The sequence below is a fragment of the Camellia sinensis genome, chromosome 11 (assembly GCF_055761805.1).
Source record: "Camellia sinensis isolate YWXY chromosome 11, ASM5576180v1, whole genome shotgun sequence".
NCBI classification, from domain to species: Eukaryota; Viridiplantae; Streptophyta; class Magnoliopsida; order Ericales; family Theaceae; genus Camellia; species Camellia sinensis.
The window spans coordinates 173,116,061-173,124,588 of record NC_138971.1 but is presented as its reverse complement, the minus strand read 5'-3'; the positions used below and the strand labels follow the sequence as shown (position 1 = coordinate 173,124,588).

At 35.5% G+C, this 8,528-nt stretch overlaps 1 long non-coding RNA gene across 1 annotated transcript; it reads left to right on the top strand.

The window, feature by feature from the left end:
• Positions 1–262: 262 nt before the first annotated feature.
• LOC114316415 (uncharacterized) lies at positions 263–1,450 on the top strand. Its single transcript, XR_003648193.2, has 2 exons — positions 263–472; positions 1,074–1,450. It is a non-coding gene; the product is annotated as an uncharacterized LOC114316415 (long non-coding RNA).
• Positions 1,451–8,528: the final 7,078 nt, after the last annotated feature.

Here is an 8,528-nt window from a genome sequence, read left to right as displayed (position 1 = left end):
TATATTAAATATTGAAAACAAAAAAGTTAAGGCATATGCAAAGGAAGTGAAGGCCTTTCTATAGTGCAATAAGATTGGAGGAAGGGTGCGTACAAGGCAATCAAAAAGGAAGGAAGAATATGAATATAACTCCTTTCATTTTTCTTACAAAAATATATTATTATTTATTTTAGACGTAATAAATGTCTAATCACTGCCTTTTCTTTTAGCTATATAAATGCAGTCTTCCGTTCAATACATCCCATGAATTCCTTTGGCTTAGAAAGAGCCATCTGTGAGATTTTTCTTCATCTCTCTCTCTCTCTCTCTCTCTCTCTCTCACCCATATTGGTTTTTGATGTTCATGATCTCTTATGAGTGTTACAAGAGTTCTTCAGTATATTTAGGGTTTGACAGTGATCTTCATTTTCTTTTTTCACCACAGATCTGTTTAAAGTTGTGCTATGACTCATATTAAAGATACCCATGAAAGGTGGTAGGATTTAATTAGCTGCCGCCGACATGAAAGCATCATAGATCTGTTTAATATTGTGTTTTGATTCATATTAAAGAGAGCTTTCTTCAGTCCACTCATAGGAGGTTGTACGATTTAATTAGCTGCTGACTCATTCATCCAAATACTGAGTTGATCGATGTAAATACTCAGTAAATGAGTGAATGATGCGGGAGACAAATTGAATCTTAAGCTTCCTGTACTTGGACTGAAGGGAGCTCCCTTTATTTTTATCTTATCCAAAGCTCTAAAACTTTTAATATCATCTCTCACATGTATACAAGTTAAATATATGATATGATGCAAAGTTAGTGCTTGAAACCTTTTTATATTAAATTGTTTAGTAAGTATTAGTCAAGATTGTTTTTAACATTTTGTATGATTACTTTGTTTGATCACTTGGAAAAAGTGTTTTGCATATCAAATCAACTAGGTATGCTTTTGTTCAAAGAGATCTTGGTTTTGTTTGTGTTTGTGTATATATTATACATATTTTTATCACAAGTTCTTTGTAACCATTTTACTATCAACTAGTTGTTTCTGATATACTATTGCTAATAAGTACTGTTTTTTTGAGCAGCTTCAAATTGGAAACACTGTTTTGTTTTTGTTTCATGTAAATGCTGCTGATCTAAGATTAAAGGATGAAGACAAAGGCCAAGCATGAGATGATAGAGACAACAGCTTCTTGGGTCTTGCCCATTTACTGCAACAATTTCCTAGACATGTTCAGGTGGTGCAATTACCAAAATATCCTCCTCCAAGACTCAAAATGTGTGATAGTATATGTAGAGTAATGTCAAGAGATCTTCCCCTTCATTTTGGTTTTCTTTTCTTTTTCTATCAGTCGTTTGTTTAGATCTTCAAATTTATGAATGGGTTACTCTCTCATATGAATGCACTCCAACCCTTTTGTTTGTTTGTTTGTTTGTGTTTCATATGAATGGTAGTTTTTTACAAGCTTTTCACCTTTGGTTGGATTCTTGGAAAGCATATTTACGCGGGGTTTTTAAAATCTGTGGGTTAAAAAAAGGCAAAACATAGGTTTCACCTTGATGATCCCTTTTGGACATACATCAAAAAAGAAAACAAAAAACAAAACAAAAAGATTTGACTAACATATCTCTAAACCTTGGACCCATGCCAACAGGAGACTTATTTCTAACAAATCATTACACCTCACAACTTAGGTGGCTGCTATACCTCATTAGGGATTTGATTTGTTAGCTTTCTTTGTTTGTCTTTCCTTAATGTGCTGTTGGGTATGTGATAGCATATGATTTGATGAATTTTCTTCTTGGTGCTCATCTAGTTAGGATGGAGAAATTTTGTTATGATATTTTGTGTAATTTCGTTTTGTATTTGTCAATGTATTTTCATATGTACTTATGTTAATTTTATCAATATTTTTTTTTTTTGCTAATAAAATGAAAAAACAAATCATTACATCTTGTTAATGTAATTGGAAATTTTTGGACTGTTAAATAAATTGAAAAGTGATTGAGTTCTGAATTACTGGTTTAATCCTCGAATCAATTGTTATTGAAATATGATCATATTTACATTAAAAATTACATAAATAAAAATATGCGGTTAATAGTTTTTTTAAAATAATCTGTAAAATTTAATTTTTTCAAATGTCTTTTCTAATATTTTTTATTTCTATAATAATAAAAATCATAAATATACAAAATCACAATTTATTAACAATATAACTTATGAATTAAAAAAAAAAATATATATATATATATATATACATATAATTTGAAATATGGAGTTTAAAAAATGACATAATAAAGCAAATAATCTCAATATAACTATGAAAATGCTATATCAAAGTGACTTGGCTTATTTTAATTCGTTAGAAGACATTATTCTAAAATTGTTGCACAATAATTTTCAGAAGCAAAAGCATGCTCCAACTATTATGGCTTCATTTGGTCATGGTTAAAAAAACTCATTTTGCTAAAATAATCTTATCTCATTTGCTAAACACATTAATTTCTAGTTATAGATCCTCCAAATTTTCTTATGCTAAAAAAATTACTGAAAAATCAAAAACTAAAAAATGACTGAATAAGCTAGAAATCTCTTATGTATCTATGGGTTATGACAAGCTTTTACTCCAAGCTCTTTCCCTAGATATAGAGTAGCCAGTTTTTGTACAAATTTCTCTTTTGTGACATTTTCATTTCAAATCAGAATAATTCCGTTATAACTTGTAATTTCAAAAATATATTGTCACAATATTCTTCATGGGTTTTCTGTGTAGTTCAGCTTCTTACCAATTCATATGTTGGAACTGGAGGTCCAGTCCAAGCACCGGATGTTGGCCACATCAGCATTTTGTTATAAATTAATGGTTCAAATATTTTCCTCATATATATAAATTCAATATTAGATCCAAACAAAAAAATAATAGATAGACAAAATCTTAACTATTAATTTAAAAAATAAATTAATTAATTAATCCATTCTCTTTCTTTGTTAAATTGTGTGTAATTTTCCATATCAATTTAAATAATGCTTCATGTTCCAAGCGGGAATTGGTCACGTGTGGATCCCAAGCAGTGGTGGTTGGTGTTATTGAAAATATTAATTGCTGAAAAAGTGATAATTTGACACGTAAATTTGATTGGGAACATTGAAATCTAGTGCTTGATTTTCCTTTATTCTATGGGGCCTAGATGTTCCCACCCCTTGGGAAAAGGTTAAGTATAAAAATGAACCGAGATTTGGTTTCTTAATCACAACGTCTTGTCCAACCATAATCTCTCTTAAAGATATGAAACAGTGTACTAAATCAAATCTTAGTGTTATAGCCGTGAATATGTGATTGTTTTTTGGAAACAACCTACAATGCAAATTCTGTTACGCTGACACATAGAACAATTCCTTCCTAGAACAATCTCCAAATGTAGCTTTATTAGTTACCGAACATCCGCCTAGAATTTTTATTCCAAAAAAGTTTGACATAAGTGGATCGTGTTTACCTCAAGTGTGACTTAGATCACACCAATTTAAAATACGTATGTGTTAGGTTTTTATTATTGACAATCTCGTTTGACAAAATTCCTTTCAGTTTTAATTTTGTTCAACTTTTATTTTAGTGAAGTTATGAGTTTTTAAATGCGAATTTAACCTAAATTGTGCCTTGCAGAAATGTTTTTGAAGTTAATTCTTTCATGTTTGTCATTTTGCTGACTATGTCGGGGATCGAAGTTGGTTTTTCACTCGAGCGGCCATTCCTACGCTCGAGTGGAGATCGCGACCTTTAGAAGTTTCACTCGCCTGCAAAAATATTGGGAATTATTTTTTTTGCTCGAGCGACCATTCCTACGCTCGAGTATAGACCCTGTTTAATCACATGTGTTTTAGTCACTCCGCTCGAGCGGTTATTCTTGTGCTCGAATGGAGATTGTGGATCTATTTTCTATAAATATGTGGTTCTATTAGATTTTAGGGTTACGGCTTCCAGATCTTTTTCTTGGATATTAGGGTTTTCATCTGGAGTTTCTTCACTTGTTTCCTTTGATATCTATAAGAGTTTAATCATGAATTGAGTGGATTATATCAAAGGGTTTATTTAGTTTGTTTTATTCACAAAAGAGAGAGTTGTTCTTCGGTGGGTTCCGTAGAACTTGATCCTGAAATTTTGGTAGATTCTGGAGTAATTCATCTTCGTGGATTCGACATCGGCGTTGTGGATTCAACATTGTACAAGACAATTTCGATGTGAAAATGGAGCTGGAAGAGGCATCGATTCGATTCGGGCGTAGATTTGCTAATTCCTTTATGTCTTTTTAGTGGATTATTTTGTAGCTTTTGTCCGTGATTTTTTTATCACAATTGGAAGCGCTCCAATTGTGATTTTTTCACGTAAAGTCATTGTGTCGATTTGTCTTGATTGTTTGATTGAGATTGTTATTTACTGCTTAAAATTGATATATAATCACAAATCAATATATAAGAGATTTTTAAAATTTTCAGTATGTATATTTTTTTACATAAAATTCTGAATATGTAATAATTGTTTTGAAAGCATTCCTCTTAAAATAAGATATAGACAGTGGAGGAGTTAAGATATTGGCTAATTAGTTTTATTTTTTTGTTATTTTTCTATGTAATTTCTAAACATGACGGTCATTATAATTTAAAACATGATCACATGCCTCCACAAAGATGATAATGAAATTGTATCAACATCTAGACACACAATACACTACAAAAATTTTGATTTTTTGCAACGGCATTTTATGCCTTCTCAAAAAACTCTTAGCAACGGTAAATGACTTTTAGCGATGGCAAATGAGGGGTCACAATAGACGGCGTTGCAAAAACTCTTTTTTTTTCGGGCGGCATATGTTACTATTTGTGACGGCATTTTACTGTCGCCAATAATGTGTAAAAATAGAGACCTTTTTGCGACGACACTGTTTTACCGTTGTCAAAAGTATTATTTGAGACGGTAGAAATTGCCGTCGCAAATTGTTTTTTTTTTTTTTTTTTTGCGACGGCATTGATTTTGTCGCAAAAAAGTTTTCAATTTTTTGCGACGGTGTGGTGCCGTCGCAAAAAATGCAATATTTATTAAAAATTATAAAATACCTATTTTTTGAGACAGTTTGGTGGCGTCGCAAAAAATAAAAAAAAATAAAAAATAAAAAACCTAAAAAACCTACTGTAAATTAATTAAAAATATTAAAATTACTTGTATTCAATGAAAAATAATTTTAAAAAAAAAATCAATAATTGCATAATAATATAAAAATTCCTGCATAAAAATAATAATTTCTCCATAATAAATATATTCTTACATTCATAACTATACATCAACAAAATTAACCCAGTACATAATGCTTCATAATACATATATAATGTTTAAATACATAATGTTATTCATAAGTCAAAATAACATAAATCAAAATTAAAAATTTTCCTCAGCATTCTCCGTGGTACAAAAACAAAAATTAGTGGCATTTTTCACAGGCACGAAATCCACAAGAAGCAAACTCCTACTTCGGAAATATCTGGAAAAAAAAAATAAAAATAATTAATGACAATATAATCATGTGTTAATATATTAATTATAAAAAAAAATAAAAATTTAACTACTATGGGTGTGTTTGGTAACGTTTACGTTTTCAGTTTATATTTACAAAAAATTTATAAACTGATTTTTGTTTATTTTTTGTTTATTTTTAGAAAAACATAAACTACAAATGCGTTTGGTAATTAGCAAAATGTTTAAAAAATTTTAAAAATATAAAAAAGAATGAGAAATGACAAGTGGCGGCGAAAGACGGTGGTGGAAAGTGGTGACGGTAGGTGGTGGGTAGCTGGTGGTGGCGGGTGGGTAATGGTGGTGGTGGTGGCGGCGGCGGTGGCGGGTGGCGGTGGCAGGTGGGTGGCGGATAGCGGGTGGTGGTGGTGGGTGGGTGGGTGACGGTGACGGTGACGGTGACGGTGGCGGGTGGTGGGTGGTAGCGAGTGGGTGGCGGATGGCTGGTGGTGGCGGGTAGGTGGGTGACGGTGGTAGGTAGTGGGTGGTAGCGAGTGGGTGGTGGGTGGCGGATGGCAGGTGGTGGTGGGTGGCGGATGGCAGGTGATGGTGGATGGGTGGGTGACGGTGGCGAGTGGTGGGTGGTAGTGGTGGTGGTGGTGGCGGGTGGTGGCAGGTGGGTGGTGGTGGTGGGTGGGTGACGGTGGCGGGTGGTAAGTGGTAGCGAGTGGGTGGTGGTAGTGGCAATGGTGGGTGGTGGTGGTAGGTGGGTGGCGGTGGTAGGTGGGTGGCTGGTGGTGGCAGGTGGTGGATGGTGGTGGCAGGTGGGTGGTGAGTGGTGGTGGCAAGTAGGTGGCGGGCGGTGGATGGTGTTGGCGGGTGGATGGTAGGTGGTGGGTGGTGAGTGGTGGGTGGTGGTGGTGGTGGTGAGGGGTGGGTGGTCGTGGCGAGTGAGTGACAGGTGGGTGGTGGTTGGTGGGTGGTGGTGGCAAGTGGTGGCAGGGGGTGGTGAGTGGTGGTGGTAGGTGGTGGTGGTGGTGGTGATGGTGGTGGTGGGTGGTGGTGATGGTGGTGGGTGGTGGCGGCGGAAGACGGTGGTGGAAAATGGTGGCGGGTGGTAGCTAGTGTTGGGTGGTAAAAAAAAAAAACTCAAAACTCAAAACGGAAACACATTTTTTGTGTTTTCATTTTTTGGCCAAATTTATAAACTGAGACCACTGATTTATAAATCAAAAATTTTACCAAACAAGTTTTTATTTGAGTTTTTTAAATTTTTGTAAATATAAATAGAAAACTGAAAACGTAAGTGTTACTAAACGGCACCTATATAATTAGAAAGATAATTAAATAAATAATTGTGCCTAGACCGAAATCTGACTCTAACTCCCAAACCGAGAACCCGATTTGAGTCCATCTTCTCCCACAAGTCTCTTGTGCCAAGGCAGTCGTGTGTGCCAAGTTTTGTATTAATCCGACGCCATTTGGTGATTTTGGAACGTTAACACCTTGAATTATAAGTTTTTTATAGAACTAGTTTATCTAGAGTGAAATCCGCCTCTAACTCCCAAACCGGGAACCTGATTCGAGTCTCGTTTTCTCCTACAAGTCTCACTTGCAAAGTGGTCGTGTGTGCCAAGTTTCGTGCTAATCCGACGCCGTTTGGTGATTTTGGGGTGTCAATACCTCAAATTCTAAGTTTTTTAAAGGGCTAGTTTACCTAGAGTGAAATCCAGCTTTAACTTCCAAACCGAGAACCCGATTTGAGTCCCGTCTTCTCCTACAAGTCTCTCGTGCCAAAGTAGTCGTGTGTGCCAAATTTCATGCTACTCCAACGTCGTTTGGTGATTTTGGGGCATTAACATCTCAAATTCTAAGTTTCTTAAGAAACTAGTTTGTTTCTTAAGAGTGAAATCCAGCTCTAACTCCCAAACTGGGAACCCGATTCGAGTCCTGTCTTCTTTCACAAGTCTCCCGTGCTAAGGCTGTCGTGCGTGTCAAGTTTCGTGCTACTCCGACGCCGTTTGGTGATTTTGGACCATTAACACCTCAAATTGTAAGTTTCTTAAGAAATTAATGTGTTTCTTAAGAGTGAATTCGGCTCTAACTCCCAAACCGAGAACCTGATTCGAGTCCCGTCTTCTCCTACAAGTCTCTCGTACCAAGGCGGTTGTGTGTGCCAAGTTTCATGCTACTCCGACTCCGTTTGGTGATTTTGGGGCATTAACACCTCAAATTCTAAGTTTCTTAATAAACTAGTTTGTTTCTTAAAAGTGAAATCCGGCTCTAATTCCCAAACCGGAAACCCGATGCGAGTCCCATCTTCTCCCACAGGTCTCCCGTGCCAAGGCGGTTGTGTGTGCCAAGTTTCGTGCTAATCCGACGCCGGTTGGTGATTTTGGGGCGTTAACACCTCAAATTCTAAGTTTTTTAAAGAACTGGTTTGCCTATAGTGGAATCCGACTCTAACTCCCAAACCAAATAGTCATACACAAATGAGAAGCCAATAATGGTTGAATGTGGCTTCATTAAAGGGTGAACAATGCTACTCACCATGCAATAGAGAACACAAATATCGAGAATATAGGGGATTACTTGAGTGTTTGAAAGAACGAATAAGAGTGATTTCCTAATGACCGCTAAGACGAGTTTTAATAGAACATTTACGTGGGAAGTCAAAAACTGTGGTTCAAGGTGAACACATTTTCTTTTAAAACCCCCTTTTTTGGACTTCCAACTCCCCCCCCCCCTCTCTCAAAAAAAAAAAAAAAGGGCCAACAGAATATTACAATAAATTCAATAGGGAAACTTTTATTAAAAAATGGAAAAAATTCTGATCTAGAAGTGCATTTGCAAACTGAAATACAAATTGTTCTTCAGTCAAATTCCCACCAATCATACCCTACTACATTGATGGTTACAAATCCAAAACATTTCGTTATCCCACAACATGCAAGAAATAAAGGGTTGGAGAAGATATATATATGTTATAGAAAAAAGAAAAAGAAAGAAAAGAATAGAAGGAAGATAAATTAA